Source organism: Myotis davidii, unplaced genomic scaffold (assembly GCF_000327345.1).
Source record: "Myotis davidii unplaced genomic scaffold, ASM32734v1 scaffold962, whole genome shotgun sequence".
NCBI lineage: Eukaryota > Metazoa > Chordata > Mammalia > Chiroptera > Vespertilionidae > Myotis > Myotis davidii.
In genome coordinates this window covers 3,027,088-3,041,182 of record NW_006295559.1, presented here as the reverse complement: position 1 = coordinate 3,041,182, position 14,095 = coordinate 3,027,088, and the positions used below count along the sequence as shown (strand labels likewise).

The window sequence follows — 14,095 nt, the reverse complement described above, 5'->3', positions numbered from 1 at the left end:
GCCCCCACCAGCTTGAAGGGTTGTACTCATGCATGTGGGGTGCATGCTTTCATGCTGTTTCCACCAAATTCTCACTCTGCCATCTGCATGATGCAACTGGAAACATGATTCATCGGACCACATGACTTTTTTTCCAATGGTCGACTGTCCAATCCTTGTGTTCCTGTGTAAATTTGAGACGTTTTATCTTGGTAACTGCAGACAGCAAAGGTGTTCGAACAGGCCTTTGGCTGTTTTGCTGATACACGCTCCATGGCTCTGAGCGCCAACAACCATCCCACATTCAAAGGTTGTTAAATCACGTTGTTTACCCATATCTTCAGAAAAAAAATCACTTCTACTGTAATGGTAAACAACCTGCTTCCCTATTTATAATGGTCTGACCCTCTAGCAACTTCAGCGCGAAATTATAGCTAATTTGCCTACAAACATCAGGTGGTCATAATAATCTGGCCACTCAGTGTATATACATACAGTATATATTTACACATACATCATTTCTATATAGAGAGAAAGAAAGACTAAGACCACCTAAAAATTAAGATAATAGAATTGAGCTAAGTTAAAACAGTGGTTTTGGGCTTTGGGATCTATAACTACTTTTCACGTTCCCTATACTTTTCATTACTTTCTACTTTTTCTATAATAAACACATATTAAGCTTATGATTACTTTTCATGAAAATTTGGCCTAGATGAGGAGCACCTTATAAAAAGTAGTTAAATTCAAGCTTCAACTTATATTATTACTTGGAATTTTCTGATAATTTTTTAAAGGAGGAAAATCTATAACTGAGTTTTATCTTTCCCAACTGGCACGAAAAAATACATGTTTCTTTTTAGTTGGTAAGAAGAATCTAACCTCTCTATTCTGAACTTCTTTTCAACTTACTAATATTCGCCTATCACATCTGTCAGCTTTACACAAGTCACTCCTAACCAGATGCTACAATCCATCATTCCTAACAATTTACCTCAACATATTGATTACTTTGCTCATCTCACTCTGTAGAACTAATCATTCCTACTTCATGCTTCTACAAATCCTTACATTTTCTGTATTTTTCAGTCTATTTTTTAATTCTACTCCTCTGCACATTTTTCTGTTTACTTATATAACAAATACAGCAAACAGAAATTACATCCTTCTTATCTTTATGACTATCTTATGCTATCTTAAATTTTCCACTATTATTGGGTATACATACTACCATTACATTGGTATTAACTCTTTTATCTGCAAGCCTCATGATTATCATTAGTAGAATTAGAATTTAGAATGCCTCAAAGTTCTTCACATTTTCTAGAATGATTCCATTTTCCAAACCCCATTACTACCACATAAAAGTGGAAAAATAAGGAAAAGAGCAAGCAACTGATATATTTGAAACTACTAACAAGTGTATAGGGTTGACCAAAAATAGCAAGCAAACAAAAAAGTAAAATACATCTAGAACTTGGGGAAATCAGACATGTGCACGTGCGACACGCAAACAAAACACACACACAGGGCAGAGAGGGAAGAAAGAAATGCACAAGCAAATATAGTAAGTGGAAAATGTACAATCCAGACAGTATGGACCACTGAAAATCCGGAAGATAAAACCACAGGCAGATATAATCAAACAAGGATCTTCAATGGAGACCAGATTCACACAGTTCTAAAACAGTAGTTCTCAACCATTGATATTCCGCCCCCCGCCCCCCCAAAAAAAGGATGTGTGGCAATGTCTGGTGTTGCAAATGGAAGATACTATTTGCATCTAGTGGGTAGAGGACAGGGATGCTGCTAACATCCTACAATGCATAGGACGGCACCCCAACAAAAATGAATTACTCAGCCCAAAATGTCAGTGGTGCCTTAAGGAACTGTTGGAGTCCACAAAAGAAGCAGCACTTAACCAGGATGAAGTATGAGAGAAAGAATAGTGGCTATAATACAAGTGTAATAAATCATAATAGGGCTAGTGAAAGAATAGCAGGAAATAAGACTAATAGACATAACTACATAACTGAGTGCATACTGTGATGGGTTTACACTAGACATCTGATAGACCAAAGAGATAAAGAAAAATAGTTTATTATAATAACAAATATAAGAGAACTGAGGCACAAAATAGCAACATATTTGCTAAAATTGAAGTATAGACAGATGGAAACACTCATTTCCAGCAGTATGACAGTCTAGATACCTTAACACTGTTAGATACAATTTTTAAATTTTAGTGAGAAAAATCTGCTTTAATGAATTGCTTAGATAGCAAGAAAGTGCAGTCTCCTCATAAGCTATAAACAAAACAAAGTAGAATAAGCGAGTAAGTGCCTAGCACTGGCAAAACTGGGCTTACCTTTTGATGGCTACACAAGGCTCCAGAAATAGACTCTAAAAAGTCTACCAAAAGGAAACGCACCTACATCATGTTAACAGCGAAAAAGTGCCAAAAAGATCTTTCTCCTATTACCTGTTTATAATCATACTTACCCCGCACCCCCACCGTTCCTAACCCCTGGCAAACAAAACTTCAAGAAATAAAAAACACTGGTAAAATGTTAGATTCAGTGTAAAAGTTAAACTGTATAGTCAATATGAAGAATTGGTAAGTGGAAAAAAAGACTCTTAAAACTTATCCAAAATGCAGTTGAGAGAGACAAAGAACGAAAACGTAAAAGCAGTTAAGAGATACAAAAAAATATAATGAGGAGGTCTAACAAAATACTGCTGAAACTCTCTGAAATGAAGAACCCTTTTTAAATTGTCAATCCACTGCAGAAAAAAAATCTGTAAAATGTAATAAAAGTGAATTTCTGTTTTTATAAACCATGTCCTTAGATGTCATGGTAATAATACCAAGTTGCTACAAAAAGTTTCTAAATGCTTGCTTTGAATTTCTGTCCTTAACTCATTACAGACCAATAAAGTCAGTTTGTAGATCAGCACTAATCCGAAGACCACACTTTGAGTAGCAATGATCTAAAATATAAATAGATCAACATTAGAAGAGAATGTTTAAAAGACTGTATAGGTAATATTTGAATAGATAATAGCTGAAAACTTTCCTAATTAATACAAGGCGCAGATAGACAGTCTAACAAGCAAGAAAACATCCACCACAACTATTGCAACACAATCCCAGATCAGCATTTTCTGTCATTTTAGAACTTGAACTGGATTACTGTAAATAAATAACATACAAGCCAAGTGGACTTAGTAAAGAAAGTTAGTAGAGACCAAGCTTCAAGAGCTCATGATCTCCACTCCCAGTGGATTGGAAACACTGTTCACACAGCCAAAACTGTGTTTAGTCTATTTTCTAATGTGTAACTTTGTAAAACAAAAAATTATAATTTTGTACTAGCAGAGGCTGAATATATTTTCAGTTATATTGAAATGAACCAGATTCCAAACTCCATTAACTGTCCTTTCAATGTGAGGTAAGCTATATTTTACTTATCAACTCTTCTAAGCCGGTGATTTTCAACCTTTTTCATCTCATGGCACACATAAACTAATTACTAAAATTCTGTGACACGCCAAAAAGTTAAGATGTTTTTTGCTGATCTGACAAAAAAAAATAGGTATAATTTTTATTCATTCACACCAGACTGTTGTATTGGCTGTTGTCATTTTTTTATTTGACAATCTAAGGGAAAAGAGGCCAGAGCCCCTGACTAAATAGTTAGGTACTGCATGTTTTAAAAATCCCTGTGGCACACTGGTTGAAAATAGCTACTCTAAAAGCAGAACAAATTCTTTTATTTCTAAATGCAGACCGTTTAAAAGACCATGTTCAGATATCTAGCGAAAGCAAAGGTAGATTCACCAAACCTACTTGGCAAAACAAATTATGGCATCACAATAACTTTATGGGATGCCGGTTTTACAACAGAACAAATATAATTATGGCTAAAAGCTTGGAAAATGAAAGAGCATGGTGAAAAACATCAAAAAATATACCAAAAAATATGTAAACTGTATGTAACAATATAAAAAGATATCCAAAATCTAATCAACTGCTGCTTCTTAGCATCATACCCCATGCCTATCATATGATATTGAAAGGACAATCACTAGGCATACATAGCAAATAAACTAAATGAAATGATCATTTAACCTACCTAAAGCAGTGTTGCCAAATTCAAATGATTTACCAAGATTTAAAAAGTTTTACTTACTCATTTAATCTTCATAAGATTCATATGTTGCTACCTTTAAGGATATGGAAAAGGAACTTAAATAGAGGGGAAGAACTGGGCTGAGCAATTTATACTTCCATCAGCTAAAAATAAATAACAGCGGAGCAAGGCAAAAATTGACATACATACATAACCATGAAGAATCAAAAGTTCAAGCCATTTTTAAAAGCTCGGGGGCAAGTCCTTAAATAAGTGAAATTCTTCTCCAAACTACTCCATAGCTACATTGATTCAAAGTTAATGCCTGAGCAGATAAAAGACACAAAACATCTTAACTTGCTGGCTTAAAATAAAGATGGATGTAAGCTGGAAATTTATGGTTAAATTTGAAGGGGGGGTCAAGACATTATTTTAGCCAGATACATGGTCTAGCTATGAGAATATGAGGCCATATAATTTTAAATTTTGACAGCCCAAGTTTAATTAACCACCAACCCATTCCAAAAGGGTGCCTTTTGAGTTTTTACCCAAAGTTATAATCACATTTGTATAAATTGTTCTTAGCTGCTGCAAGTCTTCTTTGTGGAGAGAAAAATGCAGGCTTTAAAAAGATGCCTACATAGTTATATTTCAAAACCCAAGGGGAAAAAAGATACCTACATATATACACACATTCGTTTATAGAAAAAGTTCCCACAATTGTAAACTTTTCACTGGTACTTCCTGATTTCTACTTAAAACATGAAAGTGAATAAACAAGTTTTTAAGTAAGATACCACTAACATTAAAAATTAATGTAATTTTAAAATATATTTTTAAGTAAAAGCGAACTGCAAAGTTTTCTTATTCCATCCATAATTTAAAAAACCACAAAGCCAAAATTCTTTATCATAAATATTTGAAAATGGCTTAAAATTGCAGAGAGAGAAGTCTAGTAGTTCACCTCTGTATTTGTCAAAAGAGGAGTTTAATTTATTACAGGGAAACTCTAATAACTAAAATCACTGATATCTGAAAATTAATGTCTTAATCAGAGAATAAGCTTTCCCACAAAAACACCCCTAATAAATGCTCCAGGAGACAATGAACACATACATATATAAGTTAGGGAATAGGACACAAAATTGCCAATCGTAATCATTAATTTTCTTTGGCACTGAGTATTATTTTAAAATAATTATATTAATTTGTCCCATTCCGTGTGATCTCACTAAAATTCAATCTGAAAATAATGTAGCATGATTATATTAGTTCCTCACATAACAGTGCTAAAAAGGGTCTTGCCCTTCTGCTCACACCAGACCTTCAGGCCTTTGTTGGAGGAGCACATATTTCATACCTGAAGGAAAACTAATTTAATTAGTTTCTAGGTTTAATCAGCTATTCTTTTCCATCAACATTGAACACACCAAAAATCAACTCTACCTTTACACAAACACACACATAAACACAGTACACCATTAGTAAGCTGTTACTTTGAAACTTTTTAACATGTATTTCTTGAATAGTTCATCCTTAACATTTATTACATATTGTATTATAGAAAAGTAATTGGTAACCATGTTATAGACAACTCTTCCAGCAATTAAGGATTAACTCTAGTACTAAATTGCAAATATTAGCAAGAAAATCAAATGGAGACAGTTCAGGCCTTGTTCTCACCTAATTAGGAAAATTATCTAAAAAGGTTATATGACATTTCAAATTCCATATAGTTAAGGAGCCGAGCTATTTATAATTATACATTTGAGCTTAAATTATCTTAAATTAAACTGAATTATTCTGAATTTAAATTATCTTTATGAATTTTATAATTGAGCCATTTTTGTAATTTGTATAAAATTAAAAAATTATATCTAATCTAAAATTTAAGAACTGCAGTTTTTTCAATAAAGTCATTCATTTTCAGTCACCTTTTGAATTGGATTGACATCTACATATAAAGAGATATAGGTTATTATTTTTGCATTTAAGTTCTAACAAAGGTAAATAAAAATCATTAACTTAAAGGTTATTTTAAGTTTTTAAATGTAAATTAGTGGGTTTTCTAAACTTTGGGATAATTTTTGGTAAGTGCATTTTGTTTAAAAATTATAGACTTCTAGATAAATATAAATGCAATTTTATTTAATTTGAGATAATTAAATTCAAAGAAATCATAAGTAGTTATAATAACTTTTAATTACACTCTATTTGAGACACTTATTTTTATATCACTAAGAAAAAAATTATAGGTCATACACTATCTTCACTTTATTTTACTGTCAATGTATTTTATCAAAAACAGATCTTTGTGTTCTAAAAAGAATCTATTAGCTATAATACTGTATCCATTTTTCTCTTTAAGAACATTTATAAAAATTTTCACAGTTAAGTGTAACTTATTTAGAAATATTAGTTAAAACTTGAAAGTACATTTTATAAGTTCTTAGAAGCACTTACATACCTAAATTTAATTTCCAAAATAGTTACTGAAAAAATTAAACTACTATACTCAAAGACTTTTAAAACAACAAGAAAATCTATGCAACAAAATGGTTAAGTAGGAGAAATATTTCATTTTTCTGTTGAAAGTCCAATTATTCCTATATATTCTAATACGCATAATCAGGTAAAACCAAAGAGACAGTGGTTGGAGTTCTTTATGATGGCTTTCACTTTTGTGAATTAAGTACAAATTTAGTGGTCAAGGACAGTCGGTGGAGCTTCTCCACAAGTATACATGTAAACTAAACAAGAAATACATAAAAAACAGTTACACTCCTCTCCGTAAGAAGCCAAGCTAACTTCCTCGACAGGAAGAATTGAAAACAGCAAGTGCATGCTCTACTAAGAACTATGAAATCTGAATGGCGATGAAGCTATAAATAGAATTCATAGGTGAGCTGTTTTTTGAGAAATTTTACAACTATAAAAGAAATAAATAATATTAGATTACCACTAGACCTGTCCAACAAGTAATGCTAAAGGAGTCCGTAAGGCTAAATGAAAAAAAAAAACAAAAAGAAAAAAACAACTACAAAGTAACTCAAAACCATATGAAGAAATAAAGATCTCCAGTGAAGATAAATTCATGGAAAACATAAAGGCTACTATTATACTTTTGATTTGTAACCTCATTTTTTCATTTAAGAAATTATAACTCTGTTACTCACATACAATGTATAAAGATGTAATTTGTAACAAGACAACATAAAAGATAGGAGAACTGAGGTATTTCAGGGGCAGAAATTTATATGCTGTTGCAGTTAAGTTGGTATCCATTTCAACTACATTATTATAAATTTTAAATGTTAAGCCATCCTAATGGTAACCATACACAAAAAAAATCTAAAACTATACACAAAAAGAAATGTGGGAGAAATTAAAATGATTGACTACAAAGTTTAATTAAACACAAGAAAGACAGTGATAGAGAAAACGAGGGTCAAAAGGTGTAAGACATACAGAAAACAAAAAACAAAATGGCAGAGGTGCTTCCTTATCAGTAATTACTATAATGTCAGTGGAGAACACCCAACAGAATTAAAGAATAACCGATTCTACCTGTATAATAGTTGAAAACTTCAATCTCCTACTTTCAATAATGGAAAGAACATCTAGAAAGAAGATCAGTAACACAAAATAAATCTCAATAATTTAAAAAGACTAAAATCATACAAAGTATATTTTCTAACCACGTGGAATAAAGCTAGACATCAATAACAAAAGGAAATTTATTGAAATTAATGGTCTTAAACAACCAATTGGTAAAAGTAGAAATCATAAGGGAAATCAGAAATTAGAGATGAATGGAAACATATGAGACATATCAAAATTTATGGGATTCAGTGAAGACAGTTCTCAGATGGATATTTATAGCTGCAAATGCCTACATTAAAAAGAAGAAAGATCCAAATCAATAACCTAACTTTACATCTTAAGGACCGAGAAAAAGAGCAAACTAAACCCAAAGCTATCAGAAGGAAGAAAAAGAATAATCAAGATCAGAGATAAACACAATAGAGGATCAACAAAACCAAAAGTTGTTCTTTTAGAATATCAATAAAATTGACAAAACTTTAGCTAGAAAAAAAAAAGAAAAAGAAGACACAAATAACTAAAAGCTTAAATAAAAGTGGAAACATTACTATAGACCTTAGAGAAATGAAAAGTATTGTTAATAAAATACTGTGAACCAACTGAAGGCCAACAAATTAGATAACCTAGATGAATGGACAAATGCCTAGAAATACAAATTACCCAAAATAACTCAAGAAGAAATAGAAAAAAATCTCAAAGACTTAAACTACTAAAGAGATTGAATTCGTAACCAAAACCTCCCAAAGAAAAGTCCAGGACCATATGGCTTCACCAGTGAATTATACCAAATATTTAAAGAATTAACACCCATTCTTTCCAAACTCTTCCAAAAAATTACAAAGAGGGAAATACTTAATAACCTATTTTATGCAGCCAATATTACCCTGATAAAAAGGACAAAGCATCACATGAAAGGAAAACTACAGACCAACAAAGTTGTAGCAAATGAATCCAACAGCATTTTTTAAGAGGATTATATACCATGATCTAAGTGGGATGCCAGGAATTCAACGTAAGAAAATCAGTCAATGGCCGAAACCGGTTTGGCTCAGTGGATAGAGCGTCGGCCTGCGGACTGAAAGGTCCCAGGTTCGATTCCGATCAAGGGCATGTATCTGGGTTGCGGGCACATCCCCAGTGGGGAGTGTGCAGGAGGCAGCTGGTCGATGTTTCTCTCTCATCGATGTTTCTAACTCTCTATCTCTCTCCTTTCCTCTCTGTAAAAAATCAATAAAATATATTTAAAAAAAAAAAAGAAAATCAGTCAATGTAATACACATTAATAGAATGGAAGGGGGGTAGAGTGGGGCACAATCATACCAACTGATGCAGAAAATGTCCAAATCACTCTTTCATAAAAAAATTAAAAAGTTTAGAAAACTAGGAATTAAAGGAAACTTACTCAACATAAACAGCACTCAGGAAAAATCGACAACTAGTAGGATACTCAATGATGGAAGACTGAACTCTTTTCCCCTAAGATCAGGAAAAAGAATAGAATTCCTGTTTTTACCACTGCAATTTAACAATGTACTGTATGTTCTAGTCAGAGTTACTAGGTCAGAAAATAAAAAAGCTTCCAAATTGGAAAAGAAGTAGTAAAACTATTTCTATTCAAAAATGAAATAAAACCACTACAGCTAATAAAGAATTTCTACAATGTTGCAGGGTACAAAATCAACACCAAAAAGAAAAAAAAAATCAGTTGTGATTCTATATAACTGCAATGAACCAAAAAGGAAATTAAGAAAGCTCTTTCATTTATAAAAGCCTCTAAGAATAAAATACCTAGAAATACATTTAGTCAAAGAGGTAAAAGATATATACACTGAAAATTACAATAGACTGCTTAAATAAATTAAAGTCAACTTAAATAAATGAAAGACACTCCATGTTCATGGATAGAAAATTTAATATTGTTAAGATAGCAATACTACCCAAAGGGATCTACAGATTCAATGTAATTCTTATCAATTTCCAACAGACTGTTTTGTAGAAATAGTAAAACCTATGCTAAACCATACAGTTTATTTTAGGGGCGATTAAAATGTTCAAAAATCAATTGTAGTGATGGTGGTACAACTCTGAATATCATAAAGTCATTGAATTGTAACTTTCAGAGAGGAAGAGTGAGAGAGAGAGGAACATCAATGTTGAGAGAGAATTACTAACCCGCTGCCTCCTGCACATCCCCCACTGGGGATGGAGCCTGCAACCGAGGCATGTGACCTTGACCAGAATCGAATCCGGAACCCTTCAGTCCAAAGGCCGAGCTTTATCTACTGAGCCAACCAAGTAGGGCAAATTGAATACTTTAAAAAAAGTGGATTGTTTAGTATGTGAATTATGTCTCAAAAAAGCTATTTAAAAAATGCAGAGAGTTCTCCCTCACTCTGATATTCTATCTTTATTCTCTTACTCTCTTCATAGATTCCATCCCCTAAAATGAATTAAATTATACCCTTGTCTACCTGGTATCTCCTAAATCTTTGTCATCAGCCTTGACTTTCCTCCTTCCAGACCTGAACTTCCCCACTTCCCTGCTACATGCATGACAGAAGGTGTCACAACAGTCCCAAAGTTCAAATGTGTTTTCCTACTTCAGTATACATTGTCTCAGCAAACTGGTCCTAGTCCCACATCTATATATATATAAAAGTCTAAGTGACCTTTACGACCAGAGGACTGGATGACTGGCTGGTAGCTGTGACATGCACTGACCACCAGAGGGCAGACGTTCAATGCAGGAGATGGCCCCTGGTGGTCAAGTGCGCTCCCACAGGCAACATCTTGCAGCCAGCCAACCTCCCGCAGTCCCTCCCTCCAGCCAGCCCCGATCAGGACTGGGCGACAGACATTGCTGATCGGTCCCAATCACCAGCCAGGCCAAGAGAACCCTCCTGTGCACGAATTCATACACCGGGCCTCTAGTCTATAATAATAAAAGCGTAACATTATTAGACCGGACAACCGAACGACCTTCTGGACGTCCTTCCGGACGAAGCTGCTGCAGCGGGGGCTGGGGCAGAGGCAGTTAGGGGTGATCAGGCAGGCAGGTGAGCAGTTAGGGGCAATCAGACAGACAGGTGAGTGGTTAGGAGCCAGCGGTCCCAGACTGTGAGAGGGATGTCCAACTGCCAGTTTAGGCACAATTCCAGCAGCTGAACATCCCCCGAGGGGTCCTGGATTGCGAGAGGGTGCAGGCTGGGCTGAGGAACCTCCCCATACCCCCCATGCACAAATTTCATGCACCAGGCCTCTGGTTCTACATAATAAAAGCCTAATATGCTAAGTGTCCAGTCATCCAGGTGGCCATTTAACCAATCAAAGCATAATATGTTAATGATATGCTAAGGCCACTCAACTGTTTGCTATGATGTACACTGACCACCAGGGGGCAGACACTCCAACCAGTAGGTTAGCTTGCTGCTGGGGTCCGGTTGATCGGGACTGAGCGAGACAGGCCAGATATGCCCTGGAACCCTCCTGCAGTCCCTCCCCAGCTGGCCAACGCCCCATGTCCCTCTCCGGCCCCAATAGTGCACCGGTGGGGTCCCTCAGTCTGGCCTGCCCCCTCTCGCTATCTGGGACCCCTCGGGAGATGTCACAGAGCAGGTTTTGGCCCGATGGCGGAACAACCAGTCGCTATGACATGCACTGACCACTGGGGTCAGATGCTCAACCCAGGAGCTACCCCTTGGTGGTCAGTGCACTCCCACAGGGGAAGTGCTACTCAGTCAGAAGCTGGGCTCACTGTTGGCAAGTGCAGCGGCGGTAGCAGGAGCCTCTCCCACCTCCGCAGCAGTGCCAAGGATGTCCGACTGATGGCTTAAGCGCGCTCCCGGGAGGCTCCTGGACTACAAAAGGGTGCAGGCCAGGCTGAGGGACCAACCCCCCTTCCCCGAGTGCACAAATTTCGTACACCGGGCCTCTAGTAATAGTAACTCTGGTATCTAGCCCTCACTACCACCTACTCCACCTCCCACATTCAGTCAGTCACCAATTCCTGTCAGTTCTACCTCCCTCCATAACATCTTTCCTTCTTTTCCTTTCAGCTAAACAAGTCATTAATTCAAAACATCACAATTTCCTTTTCTTCAATCCCCCTTCTAGCATTATATTCCCAAATAGGGTCAAGAAATTCAATGTAATATGTACCATACTTCCCCTTCTCAAAACCCCTCAGTAGTTGCCCACCTTCTACAGAATAAAACTCCACCTTTCCATAGCTTCATCTTCAAAATCTTCTATAAAGTGGATTCAACCCACCTACCTAATGTCATTTTTTATGTTATTCTTGAGCCCAAAATGACAACCTCCCAAAGGCACTTACCATTCCTTTAGCACACCAAGGCTTTCTCACCCAGGTGCTTTTTCTTAGCACTTTCTCCACTTAACTAAATTCCTCATCCTCGGGGAGCTACGCTCCTTTATTATTCTCTCAAAATATAATTTTCCTCAAGTCTAAGATGCCATCAAATTGTAAGACATGTGCCAATTTTAGAAACATTGAAAAGAGTAAAAAATATATGCCTTTGAGTAAAATATAGTAAATATCTTCTTCCTCTACATTCCCTCAATATAGTGTTTGTGTCTCTCTTTAACTTATTTCTTAGGCCTTGGATTATGACTTAATGTCTGTAGAGCAGAGGCTCCTTAAGGACAAAAACTCTGTCTTGCTCATTTATGATACAGTAGAAATCCCACTAGAGAATGAGTAAGACAACCCAGATGAGATTTTGTAAAGAAAGAAAGAAAATAGCACTAATAATAACATCAATCTCACATTTATTATCAGAATAAATTAGAAATATACATTAAAATCAATGTGTAAAGTGAATCTTATTCAAATGCAGGATTTTGGTATTTTAAAAGATATATTTACTAAAATTAAATGTCACACTGCAAATCTGTCACTCTTCAATATCAGAAACTACATTAAGGAATACAGGAAATTTTTCTCCAGGAAATTTCTACAGGAAATGACTGCACCCCATGACATTTCAGGAACATAGCAGTCACTGGCTGCAGGAGAGCAAAGCACCCTGCCAGCACTCCCGAGCGCACTAGATAACGGCCGATTCCCATGCCTGCTTCTGGAGAGCGTGGTCTCTGACCCTAGAAGAGGGATTCTCCGAGAACAAGCAACAATATAGAGAGAGGCATGTGTAATGTGAAAACGAAATAGCATCAAAGTGCGGCATGGATAGAAGGCACTTAGATGAAATGAATGACTCTAAGACATAAAGACACTCTGAAAGCTTATGTCTATCCTCTATTACCTGGACTAGTCTAATATCCTCTTAATAGGTCTCCTACCTCTAGACAGCACCCTCATCTTCCACATTTATGGAAAAGCACAGCCGAAACAAAAGCAATCAGGCCACTCCACTACACCTTCAATAACTCCCCATAAGTTTGCGAAGAAAAATAACCTGGCCTCTTCCTGGCTCCCAGGCCCATTTAATGAGCCAAACTTGATGCTCCAGCTCCAGCAATAGTGATTAAAATTTCTTATACATGCTTTAAGCTCTTTTAGGTTTTTGAACCTTTGCTCAAGCTTTTCCTTCCAGAATTGCCCCTTCCACTTCTCTTTATCAATCTTTTAAAGCTTAGCTCACATTTTCCAACTCCTGAAAGTATTCCATCAACTACAAGACTGGGTTAACTGCTCCTTTCTTGAGTTCCTACAAAAACATGTCCCCATCTCTAACTTATCACACATTCTATTAAAATTTTAAAACTGAGAGTCCTTTAAAAAAAAAAATAATATAGTCTTCCAATAGACCATATCACAAGACCAAAAAAACCAAGTGTTTTCAACTCTGTAGTCATTTACCTAATATAGTGCCACTCAGTAAATGTTTTAACTGAACTGAGATGCTGATTTTAATATTGGTTTTTAAGGAGTATCCATTGTGCAAAAAGAAGAATCAAGAGGCTTTTTTGATTGTTTATTTATTTGTTTGGGAGTATTTCAAGAGAAGTCTTCTTTCTGGCTAATGCTACACAAGTGAACAGGTATATTAATTAATACTAGAGACCCAGTGCACGAAATTCGTGCACAGGTAGGGTCCCTAGGCCTGGCCAGCAATCGGCCGATTGGGGCCTTCCATCCCCAGGCTTCCGGATGCCAGCCAGGGCCTTCCCTCGTTCCACGCCGCCCCCTGGTAGCAAGCACACGTCATAGCGAGTGGTTGAACTCCCAGTCAAACTCCCAAGGGGACAATTTGCACATTAGCCTTTTATTATATAGCAGTGGTTCTCAACCTTCCTAATGCCACGACCCTTTAATACAGTTCCTCATGTTGTGGTGACCCCCAATTTCATTGTTACAAATTGAACATAATTAAAGCATAGTGATTAATCACAAAAACAGT

General features: G+C 35.9%; 1 protein-coding gene across 13 annotated transcripts in view; it reads right to left on the bottom strand.

Annotated features, from left to right (window-relative positions):
• Positions 1 to 14,095, bottom strand: part of TBC1D5 (TBC1 domain family member 5) — a 431,389-nt gene that overhangs the window by 400,475 nt on the left and 16,819 nt on the right. For 2 of the 13 annotated variants that reach the window (XM_015568083.1, XM_015568085.1), the window contains exons 1-2: positions 5,393 to 5,404; positions 3,083 to 3,085 (exon numbers count right to left, since the gene is read on the bottom strand). The exons of 8 other annotated variants lie outside the window; for them this stretch is intronic. The gene's annotated coding sequence lies outside the window, so the exon portion shown is untranslated. 3 more of the 13 variants (XM_015568087.1, XM_015568088.1, XM_015568084.1) reach the window with 3 other exon arrangements.